This window comes from Herpailurus yagouaroundi, unplaced genomic scaffold, assembly GCF_014898765.1.
Source record: "Herpailurus yagouaroundi ecotype Mexico unplaced genomic scaffold, PumYag 164, whole genome shotgun sequence".
Lineage (NCBI taxonomy): Eukaryota > Metazoa > Chordata > Mammalia > Carnivora > Felidae > Herpailurus > Herpailurus yagouaroundi.
Window position 1 is genome coordinate 47,455,178 of NW_024412405.1, and position 12,496 is coordinate 47,467,673.

Below are 12,496 nucleotides of genomic sequence, written 5' to 3' on the forward strand. Positions count from 1 at the left end.
TGCAAGGTAGAGTTGACTTCCTCTTAGCACTCAGTTGCACTGAGGGTCAACTACGTTAAGTACATGGTTTGCCCAAGTATGTACAGCTGGAAAGTTGGGTGTCTGTGGCTTGAATCTTGTTCCACAAAGCTCCAAACCCAAACATGTACTGTGCTAACTCAGCCTTCAAATGCCTTCTTATGACTGATAATTAAACCATCTGTAATTTTTATGTTTGAACATCTATAAGAATATACAATGGTAGATTTAGAATAGCCTTATTAAAATATAGTTCATATAGCCTACAATTTACCCATCTAAAATGTACAACTGAATGGTTTTTAGTATGTTCAGAGTTGTACAGCCATTGCCACAATCAATTTTAGAACATTTCCATCACCGAAAGGGAAACCTCCTACTTAAAAGCGGTCACTCACCATTTACCCCCAACTCCACCAGACTTAGGGAATGGCTAGTCTACTTGCTCCATAGATGTCCACTTCTGGATATTTCCTATGAATGGAGTCCTGTGATAAATGGTCTTTTGTGACTGAATTTTTTCATTTCGCATAATGGCTTCAAGGTCTGTGTTGTAGCCTGTATCACTACTTGGTTCCTTTCTATTGCTGAATGCTCTTCTGGGACCTTTGAAATTTGTTCATATTTTATGGGCACTACACATCTTTTTCTTCCTTCTTTCTTTTTTTTTTTTTCTTTCTTTTTTTTATTTAAAAAAATTTTTTTTAATGTTTATTTATTATTGAGAGAGAGAGAGAGACAGCATGAGCATGAGCAGGGGAGGGGCAGAGAGGGGAGGAGACACAGATTCCGAAGCAGGCTCCAGGCTCTGAGCTGTCAGCACAGAGCCTGACACGGGGCTTGAACTCACAAACTGTGAGATCAGGACCTGAGCCAAAGTTGGTAGCTCAACCAACTGAGCCACCCGGGCACCCCTCTTCCTCTTCATTGAGCTACTGATCTTTGCTTCGTTATGATTGACGTTGTACATTGTCACCCACAGTCTCTACCCTAAGTTCTAGAAACAGAGTCCTGCTACAGATTGGCTTCACCAAGTCATTCTAGAAGCTATCTTGCTCTGATCTTACATTAACAAAAGGATTCCTTCCAGTGAAGACTTCAGTCTTCTCTCTCTATCCTGCCTCCATTCCTCCTCTCCCCTATTCCTTGTAATTGGGTGGGGTAAGGTCAGAACTTTTTGGGAGTTACCATACTGCCTTGTGTGGTATTTTTATCAAAGCAGTATATCATTGTAGGACTTTCTCACCAGTTTAAACATCTTCAAGGAAGAGACAGCATGTTGGTATGTTGTCTGGTATTATGTTAAGCATTTTCATAAATTTTTTGTTGAAGGAATGAAAAGAGTGAATCATCACTTTTGATTACTTGCCTTTGGATCTGGGGATGGCTTGGTCCTGGTCAGGCTTCCCAGAGATGGACCCTTGCCTTTGCACAGAGTAAAAGAGTTTTATATTAAAAAAAAAGGGGGGGGGGCTTTGACAAGGACCTGCTGTTAGTCTTTGTGACCACCTGCCTGGATCACTGACCATTGCCTTGCCTCTGCCTTTACCTTAGAGGGATGTATGACTGTTTGTTCTAGATTCCTCCTTGACCTTTTCCCTTTTGCTTAACTGAACTACAGTCTCCCCAGCTCTCCCCGATCGCTTCTGATCTTGTGCTTTAGCCTGGCTCTTGAGTAGGCTAGGGCTTAAGACCAGGGAGGGATCAAGTAGGCAATCTAGTTCAGGCAGCTGGGTCCATTGCTGTGGAGCTTAGAGAAAAAGCCTGGCTATTTTGAACAAGACACACTGAAAAGTAAACCTAACTCATTGATTGACGCACCATGGAAAGAGCATTGGATTAGGAATCGGAAGACTCTTGTTGAAAGACAGAACCTCACCTCTTCTTAGCTCTTTGACCTTGGCAAATCAATTATCTGATTGTTCACTTACTTGTAAAGTAGGACTAATTATACCTTTTCTACTTTCCTCATAGAGTTTTGGTGAGTTTCACTAAAGTGTGTTGAACTGCTGCATTCATTTCTGTTCCTTGTTAACCCCTCTTAAAAATATGTCCCAGTGCACAGACAGCGGGGGTGACGTGACAGGTTTGCAGTTGAGCCTTACAGGCCATGTCACAGACTGATGCAGAGCTTTGAGGGAGGAAAGCATAGCTGTATATTTCGGGGGCTCTATAAATGATTTTTGGTGAGTTAGAGCTCAGAGAAGCATTGGCCACTGATGATTTGATGTGTGTTAGCAATATGTTTTCTAATTAAAGGTTGCTACCCCGACAACAATGTGTATGGTATGTGTGTTTTCAGTTCAGAGCTTCTTAATGTGAGAATAGCTTTTTTTTTTTTTTGGTAGAACTTGAGAGAAGGCGCCATAACAATGGGGTCTGCTGCAGTCACAGATCTGAATAACAGTATTTTAGAAACATGGAGTTGCAACATTCTGGGAAGCATTAGTGTTAAACACCCATCCCTTTAAATTGCTTGTTAAAGGCCTATGGAAGTACTTCACGTTTCAAGGTTATTTTCTGAGTTACAATCAGAATTTCATAGGACGCTGTCTGGTTGAAGGAAGTATTGCTCTAGTGTTGAGACAGAGTTCATATAGTTTAAACAGTGTTCATTCTACAAATACCTGAGCATTCATGCCATGTAAAGTGAGGTCCGAGGTGAAAAAGTCACTTAGTTTGCAACCATCCTTTGTCTGTACCTGGGTTGAAAAGAACGCTTTTTTTTGTAGAGGCAAAAAGGTTGAGACAAGAGCAGCGAAGGGAGGCTGGTTGGAATAGGTCAACTGGAAGAAATTGAATATGGTTGACACAATACTGAATTCTCCATGACCGTGTCCACGGAGTGTTTTTGTGGTTTAGAAGTTGTTTTTGACTTGGTTATTGTCTCCCTTGTCCCTCAGAACCTTTTGTCTCAAGTGCAATGCTCCTACTGATCCTCTCTGTCTACTCTTTCTTTTCTCCCCCTGGTAGCCAGTATTACTGTTGTAATCTCTGGTTTAGCCTACAGCAAGGATTTTCAGACTTTCTTGACTATAGGACCCAGCATATATACTAAGAAGTATGTTTCATTTTGTAGCCCAGTTCACATACACATACAAATTCTCTCTCCATCGAAACCGTTTTATGAACTAATATTTAATGTTTCTAAGCTCAACGAACTCTGATATTTTCCTTTCCACTCCTTTCTATTGCTTTTTACTCCTCTCCTTTCATTAAAAAAAAAAAACCAAACAAACCCCCAAAAAAATCCCCAAACAAACAAAAATCACCAAAACAAAACAACAACAAAAAAAGAGGGTGGGAAGGGGGGCGGATCCAGTCCACTACATTGGTTCCTTGTCCCACATGTGGTTCATGACTGTAGCTTAAAAAGAGACCTTGGCCTGTACAGCAACTAGAAAGAGTCCTCAGATCATAAAATGAAGAGCAGACACTCACAGAGAGATCTGAGGACTCTTTCTAGTTGCTGCCACTTGCTAGCAGTGTGACTTTGCGTATTTAACTGTTGGGCCTTGGTGTCCTTGGTTATAGAGCTTTACAAGGGAAAAATAATGCCAAAATGCTTGGTGAACTATGCATTCACAGCATTAGTGGTATAGTTAGTAACATGATTTTTTTTTTTTTTTGAGGAAAGATTTACATTTAACATAATATACCAATTTTATGGATGCAATTTGATGAATTTTGACAAACGTCTACAATCATGTATACACTATGATCATGATATAAAAGCTTTCCATCACCCCAAAAGATTTTGTGCCGTTTGTAGTCAATTTCTTCCGCCTATCCTGGCTCTTGGGAGACATGAGTCAGCTTTTTGTACCATATAACTCCGTTTCTAGGATTTCATATAAGTGGAATCACTTAGTATAGTGCCTTTGTGTCTGGCTTCTTAGCATTGTGCTTTTGAGACCCCCTCTAGTGTATCAGAATTCGTTGTTTTTATTACTGAATAGTATGCCATTGTTTGGTAATACTTCTAGTTTATATATTCAACAGTTTGGGTTTCCAGTTTTTGGTGATTGAATAAAGCTGTGAACCTTCGAGTACAGTTTTTGGGGGTATGGTTTCATTTTGGAAGGGGAATTATGTGGTAACTATGATTAACTTTATGAGAAACTGACAGATTGTTTCCACTAATGACAAATGATGTTAAGCGTCTTTTATTATGCTTATTTGCCATTCCTTGTAATGTCTATTACTAGATACAGGGCCAAATTACTCTTGAGTGAGCCTTGGCCTTTCAAGTAATTTTTTCATATCTATGTTCTTGAATTAGGAATTTATGATATTTCCTTATCCTGTTAGATATAGGATCTGTATTGATTTTTCCCTTTCTAATCCTGATAAACAACTTGTCTTCTGTTTTTTTCCCCCCTGATTAGTCTGGGTAGAGGTTTGTCAATTTGATTGATCTTTTCAAAGAACCAGCTTTTGGTTTCATTAACTTCTTGATATATATATATTTTAATCTTTTGCCTTAACCTTTTTATGGTTTCTTAAGTAAGTGGAAACTTACCTAATTGATTTGAGGCCTTTGTTTTCTAATATAAAAACAATTACACTATCAATTTTCCTCTGAGTGCTACTTTAGCTGTGTCATTTTCTGAATGTTCAGAAATTTCCCAATTTTCCTGTTGATTTCTTCTTTAATCCATTGGTTATTTAGGTCTATGTTTAACTTTTAAATATTTGAGGATTTTCCTGTTGATTTCGTCTTTAACCCATTGGTTATTTAGGTCTGTGTTTAACTTTTAAATATTTGGGGATTTTCCTGAACTCTCTTATTACTGAATTGTAACTTAATTTCCTTGTGGCCAGGGATCATGCTTTGTATGACTTCAATCATAATTCAGTTTGCTGAGTCTTGCTTTCTGTCCCAGAATGTGGTCTATCTTTGTGAATGTTACATGTGCATTTTGCTTGTGTTAGATTGATCTATAAAGAAGTCACATTGGCTGATAGTATTATTCATATCCTATTTTCTTGATTTTTCTGCTTGTTCTAACAATTATTGAGAGAGAAGTGTGGAAGTCTCCAAGTATAATTCTAGATATTTTATTTCTCTGATCAGTTCTATCAGTTTTGCTCCATATATTTTAAAGCTCTGGAATTAAGTGCATATACATTTGGGATTGTAGTAAATCTTTCATCATTATGAAATAACTACTTATATCCCCAGTATTATTAAGTTGTAGTCTTTGGAAATTGACTAGATTGATTGGCTATACTTGATACAGTTATTGCCTTCCTTTTTGAACAAATACTTCTTGGCCTCTGGGACACAAACTTTATTGATTTCATATCCCCATGACCTTTCCTTTTTTGTTTTGTGTGGTTTTCCTTTGCTTATCTTAAACTATTGTCATTTATCAGGTTTCTTTACTGAGGCCCCTGCTCTCCTGTGTATAGTGCTGGACTGGGGTGATGACCTTAGTCCATGTCTTTGTCTATGACCTTTTCTTTAAGTTGAGATCTATTACTTTATTGGCCTACTGAATACTTTTGTATGGATGTCTCACCTGTACTTGAAACTGTTCATGCCCCAAATTAAACCTTACATTTTCTTTTTCTTTTTAATTTATTTTTAATGTTTGTTTATTTTTGAAGGAGAGAGAGAGCGTGAGGGAGGGGAGGGGCACAGAGAGAGGGAGACACAGAATCCAAAGCAGGCTCCAGGCTCTGAGCTGTAAGCACAGAGCCCGACGCGTGGCTCGAACTCACGAACTGGGAGATCAGACCTGAGCTGAAGTCGGACATTTAACTGACTGAGCCACCCAAGTGCCAGTTTATTCCCATTTTTAAAGATGGAAAAACTAAGGCAAAAGAGATTATGTAACTTGTTCAATGTCATGAGGCAGCCGGAAAAACTATGGCAGACTGATTCCAGAGAATGTGGTCTTTACCAAGAGAGTTACATTGCCACTTAAGTACTGTCCCTTTCTCCTCTGAGAGTGCCAATATAAAATCTAAAAGTATATTTCTTGTTCCCTGCTTTTCCTCTGGAGCCATAATATGAAACCTCTGACCTTTATTTAAAAAAATTTTTTTTAAAGCTTTTTTATTTTTTTATTTTTTTCAGTTTATTTATTTTGAGGGAGACTTAACTGGAGACGGGGGGAGATACAGAGAGAGAATCCCAAGCAGGCCCTGCACTCCCAGCGCAGAGCCCCACATAGGGCTTGAACACAGGAACCGTGAGGTCATGACCTCATGAGTCAAGAGTCGGGTGATCAACCAACTGAGCCACACAGGTGCCTGAGATCTCTAAATTAAATTGACAAGGGAAAATTGTATCCTAGTCACTTACCTTAATCCTGAGAATTATAAAGACATCTCTAAGAAGTTTTCTGTAAGAAATGAGGTAGTTTTAGTATTTCCAGTAAACAAAACTGAGAAACATTTATGCTGAAGGAGTAGTCATTTGTGACTGAGAGATGTCAACAGGTAAAGGATAGAAGTCTGGTTTGTTTTTTTTTTTTTTTTTTTTTTTTTTTTTTTTTTTTTTTTTTTTTTTTAAAAAGACATGGAGAAACTCTGGTTGCAAACCACTTTACAGATATGGCAACTGCAATCTGCTCCCAGGTATAAGTATAGGCTTTCTTGGTTCCCCTCAAATTTTGCCACCACGAATGAGGTCTTAGAGCCATTGAAGATACTGCCTGAGTGTGGGTTCTGATGAGTGCTATGAGAAACTTTCATTGTTCTCTGTGGACCTTGTGCCTCGCTTGATGTGAATGCTGCTATTTGACTCTAGCACATTCCTGGGTGTTATCTGTGAGACTGGTTCACTCAAAGATGCGTTCCCCAGATAGATACACTTGAGGGAACCAGGTTTTGTCTACCTGCAGGCTACTCCTGGACCTACCTAGATGTGATATCCCTTGTGGGATATGTGCCAAATTAGACATTGTACTTAGGAAAGAAAAGAATCACTTTATTTATGTTCCTGACTTGAAAGTCAATAGAACATACATCATCAACTTTAAAAAAAGAGCTTAACAATTATTTTTTTTCTTATTGGTCTAATAAGACATAAAACTTTCTGTACTATGATTGAAGTTCATTTTGCACTTTTATGAACTTCTGTTTTCCTTGGTAAGTTTAAAAACCATGAATGATAATACAACAAGTGTGAGATTTTCCAGTTTTTCTTTGAAGCTATATATTCAAAATAAACTCTTCTGTGTTAAGTAGATAAACCAGCATGGACTGGGGCAATTGAATGTATGTGGTAAAATACATCAGAGCAAGTTCTCTAAGCTTAAATTATTCACTAAGTCAGGTGGGCCTTTCTGAGCCCATTAATATGAGTTAATTAGAGCTTCCTGTACTTAGGTTTTCAGTAGTAACACTTAAGTACTGTCTTAGAATCTTTAAATATTTATGGGATAGTTTAGAGAGCTCCTCCTCAAATCAGTAGAAACTTGGGAATTAGATCAAGAGCTCTCAGAGTTGAACAGACTAAGATGTAGTGGGGTGTGCAGACTTGTTTATTCATCCTTTTATCCATTCATTCATTGAGCATTTGAGTGGTTAGTACTGTTATAGGAATATAAAGATCAATATGACTGTTCTGCCATTGGGAACAGTGAAGAAACAGATGTGTATACAGTTTACAGTTGTATAGGTATACTAATACTGTTCTAGGCCCATTGCACTGTGTATAAAGTCCAGTGGAGTTGTAAGGTCATCTTTGAGGTTGGGGGAAGACTTGGTAGAGTAGGGGACTTTTCAGCTACTTTTGAAGGATAAGTTGGAATATAGGCTGGCAGGAGTTGTAGGATTTGTAGTAATTTTAAAAAATATTTATTTATTTTTGAGAGAGAGAGCGAGTGAGCATGAGAGGAAGAGGGGCAGAGAGAGAAGGAGACAGAGTCTGAAGTAGGCTCTAAGCTCTGAGCTGTCAGCACAGAGCCTGATGTGGGGCTTGAACTCACGAACCATGAGATCATGGCCTGAGTCAAAATCGGACGCTTAACTGACTGAGCCATCCAGGTGCCCTGAGTTGTAGTAATTTTTTACTCTGATAATTTTACTCCCTGGATACCAACTGAATGGATCCCAGATGGAAGTGCCAGGTAGGCAAGTAGAAAACAATTGTTGGTGTTCTCAGGAAACTTTTGTTTTATGGGTAGTACAGGTCTATGTCTTGTAAAAAGTGTGCTATTTATCTACAGAGCTAACTTATATTTCCTTTATGTGTATAGTATTAATATCTGTATATAAGAAATTAGAATTGTGCTTAACAATATGAGTAGGTAAAACTTTGGGGTTTGAATATTATTTTTAAGGGATTATCTTTTTCTTTGGATATTTTTCTTGTCACCTGGTGTTATATTATAGAACTCATGGTTGTTTTTAATCTAGGGAACCAATCTTTGAAGGGTCAGTGTTAGGAAGAGTCCAGATTGTTCTTAATGAATATATAAAAGACATAACACTTGGAGTTCATCCTGATATTGCTGGGAAGGAATTAGCAAAGGAAGAAGTAATGGGTTGTATCCCAGGCATGGAGGACAGAAAGCTATTTATTATTTACTTAACAAAGACTAATAGAGGACCAATTGTATGAACTATGCTAAGTTCCAGGAGTAGGTCCGGTGGTGAATAAAATAATGAATAAACCTATGATGGAGTAACTTTAGAATAGTACTCATGCTATGTAATGGCAAGCACCAGACTTGTGGGCATCCAGCCTAGTTTTGAGGAGTCCGGAAGGCTCCTACCTAAGATATAGCTCAAACTGAAAGCCAAAGACTGAGGTGAAATGATCCCGATTATGGAGATGGGATAGGAGTTGTGGTTGTGGTAGGTTTTTAGGCACAAAAAACAGTTTGCACATTTAAGAGACTCTGAGTTGTTCATTACATCTGGTTCCTACAGTGTAATGGCGGGTAGAGTAGTGAAGAGATTGCCTGGACAGAAAGTAGGGTTCAGATCAAGCTGGACCTTTTGAGCCATGATAAGACTGGAATGTCCTCCTTTGAGTAATGGGGATGCAAAGGTTGAAAGGTTTTAAGTACAGGAGTGAGGGACAGGATTGGATTTACATTTCAGTAAGATCAAAATGATGTCAGTGTTGATAATGGCTGCAAGTGGTTAGGGGTAGAGAGACAGAGAAGACCTAGAGGCAAGCTAGGAGGCTGTATACAGCTGTTGTCCAAGTGTCCTGAACTAGGACAGTGGCAGTAGGGACAGAGAGAAGATGATTTAAGAAGAGACAGTCTCCATGATTTCATGATTTGTTTCCTTATTAGTTTTCATTAGTTACTACAGTTCACATCACTTTTCTGTTGATCTAAGTCAACATCAGAAGTCATAATCAATCCCTATCAGCACCTAGATGCTTCTCTCCCTCTCTAGGACCATTTATTCTTTTTCTCAGGCATCCTGTCTCACATCCTCCAGGCTTCTCAAGCCCTCCTACTTTGCCCTTTGGAAGTCAAAGCCTGTTTTTGAATGTTTGTTTCCTTCTTGTTCTAATTGAAACCTAGATATTCTTTGAAAGCTTTGCATTCCTGTTGGCTTCTTCCTTCAAAAGCTTCTAGCTGTTTTTAAGCATTTCTGTTGGTTTTCTCCTTTTTGGTCTCATCTTTAGGTCTTGTAGTTTCTGCCCCTAATGCATGAGAGACATTAGACACAGGACTTGTTTTCCTTTCCACTCCTGTTTCTGTTATTCCATATCTACTATCAGGGGTTCTTAAACTGCAGTCCATGGACCTCCAGGCAGTCTGTAGTAACCTTCATGGTGTCTTTGAACTGGAATGGGAAAAAAGATTGAATCGTTTTCATTAATCTGTAAGCAAAACTTTGTTTTCACCTGTATTTGTAACTTCTTTAAAAACTGAAAATTCAAGGGGCACCTGGGTGGCTCAGTCGGTTAAGCACCCAACTTCAGCTCAGGTCATGATCTCGCAGTTCGTGGGTTCTGCGCTGATGGTGCAGAGCCTGCTTGGGATTCTATCTCTCTCTGCCTCTCCCCTACTTGCGCATGCTCTCTCTCTCTCTCTCTCTCTCTCTCTCTCAATAACTAAACAAACAAAAAACTAAAAATTCAAAATGCATACACACATAGGATTTGACCTGTGACTTGATTAACCCAGAAAATAGATATGTTCAAAACACATTATAGTTACTGAAGGTATTTTGAAAGGTGGTCTGTGTTCAACACTATGTTGAAGTTAGACTTCCTGTTACCTCATGTTCTGTAATGTATTAAGACCTATTACTCTAAAATTTAAGATATTTCATAACACCATTTTTGTTGTAATTACATTTATTTTAGGCATTTAAAAGTATTCTATGAGGAGCTCTGTATTACTTTCCTATTGCTAACATCTCAAAGCTTAGAGTGTTAAAACAATAATAAACACTTAACATTTCAGTTTCTTGGGTCGGACATTTGGAAGCATCTTAGTGGGATAGTTCTGGTTCAGAGTTTTTATCAGTTTATAAGCACGACATTGTGGGCCCTGGCTGCAGTCATGTGAAGCCTTGATAGGGCTGGAGAATCCATTTATAGGTTGTTCACTTGCAACTGGCCAAGTTGGTGCTGATTGTTGTTGGGGGCCTCCGTTCTTCCCTGTGTAGGCATCTTCACTTGCTGCCCTACACCAGTTGGCTGTAGAACACTAACTACATATTACAATTTATATTCAAGGAATTTTAATAACCTAATAAGTATACTTCTCATTTAATGAGATACCATATGAAATTTAAGTGTAAATAAACTACTATAAGTAGATGATTGTTTTTTGCGGATGATGGTAAAACATTGCTTTCAAAGCCTCTGGCTAGAGAGTGTAGTGTAGTTTCACTATAACCTAAATTTAAGGCCAGAAAAGGCCACTTGTAACACTGAGGGATAGTAAAGATAGAGTGCAGTAGTAGTTGGGTTGGTGGGAATTGGTATTGAGTAATAGGATTGTGGCCTCAGACAGGGATGGTTAGCTTTTCATACCTGCAGATGGCTAGTTTCTCACCGATGGTGTTCTCAGTAATACTGATGTTCCCAGCATTTTAGTGAAGACCATGGACTAGGCAGGCATACTGTTGGGCTGCCTACGTGTACCATCTTCTGTAATTCTCCCATCAGCTGCACAGGACTCCCTGATACATTCTCTTTCCAAGCCTCCTTTGAAGTTCCCTCACCCTAGGATTAATCACTTGTTCCTATCTGTCGCTGATGTACTTGGCTTACGATTTTTCTTGGGGGCACCTATGTATTTTATCTTAAATACATATAATAAATATTATAATATTTATAATAAGTTTTCTATCATTTTTTTCTTCAAGTGGTAAACCTCTTGAGAGACGTACTGCATTTTCTGTATTTTATCCAGTAATTGTTTATTCAGTTATTCATACCTTCATGAATTAGTTGATTGCTAACTATCTGCTATACTCTGTGCTATAGGCTGAACATATATGGTGACTGTAACCATTACCTGTTGCTATGCTCACAAATTACCCCAAAACTTAGTGACTTAAAACAGCAAACGATTAGTATCTCACACTTCTTCTGGGGGCAGGAATTTGGTAGTTGATTAGCTAGCTGGTTTTGGCTTGGGGGTCTTAGGAGGTTGTAGTGAAGATGTTGGCTAGAGCTATTTACAAGTATTACTCTATGAGGAGCTGTTAGTGCTCTGTTGCTATGTAATAAGTCATCTGAAAGCTCGAATGGGCTTCCAAGACGGCACACGCACATTGCCGTTGACACGAGGCCTCTATGCCTCTTCAGTTTCTTCAGCTCAGTTCTTTGACACGTGGACCTCCCCCTAGGTGTTGAGTGTCTTCCTGGCATACCCAAGACTGAGTGATCCAAGCGGGAGCAAGACAAAAGCTGTAACATCTTTTATGATCTAGTCTTGGAAACCACACTCCGTCATTTCTGCAGTATCCTATTGGCCAATCGAGTCAGGATCATTTCCCTACTACAGTGACTAAGACAGTTGATGGTTCATTTAGCATGGCACTTATATTTCAGTGGGCAAGAGACAGTCAACATTTTCAAAACAAATGAAAAAATTGCAAGTTTTCCTAAGTCTTATGAAAGGACATGTAAAGAGATGAACTATGTGTGGTGATAGAGAATGAAGGGGGTTGTGAAGATACATGTGTTGCTTTAGAGCTGTCAGCTACAGCTTTTCAGGACTTTTAACCCAAAACTGAAAGGTGAGAAGCATTTTCATTTCCTATGAACAACTCACTGTGATAGGTACGATCTTGAAAGGTTTAAATAGCTCGGTTAGGGTGACAGAGCAACAGGTGGTTGGGCAGGATTCAGAAGTCAGATGCTGGAGCTTTTTTAGTAAGCTAGTTGCCTATTTACGAATAAAGTTAATGAAAAAGCCAAGCTGTTTTAGCCGTTAGGTTTTTTTCTTCTTAAATATGGCACAAGATTGTGTGAAAACTGGTAGATAATTTTAAATAATCTTTTTTTTTCTAGATTTCGGTGGTGCATTCACCTAGA

The 12,496-nt window shown here is 38.7% G+C and overlaps 1 protein-coding gene across 1 annotated transcript in view; it reads left to right on the plus strand.

Moving 5' to 3' along the window:
* The window catches only part of DIAPH3 (diaphanous related formin 3), a 508,696-nt gene that overhangs the window by 28,103 nt on the left and 468,097 nt on the right, over window positions 1–12,496 (plus strand). The gene's annotated exons all lie outside the window — the stretch shown is intronic.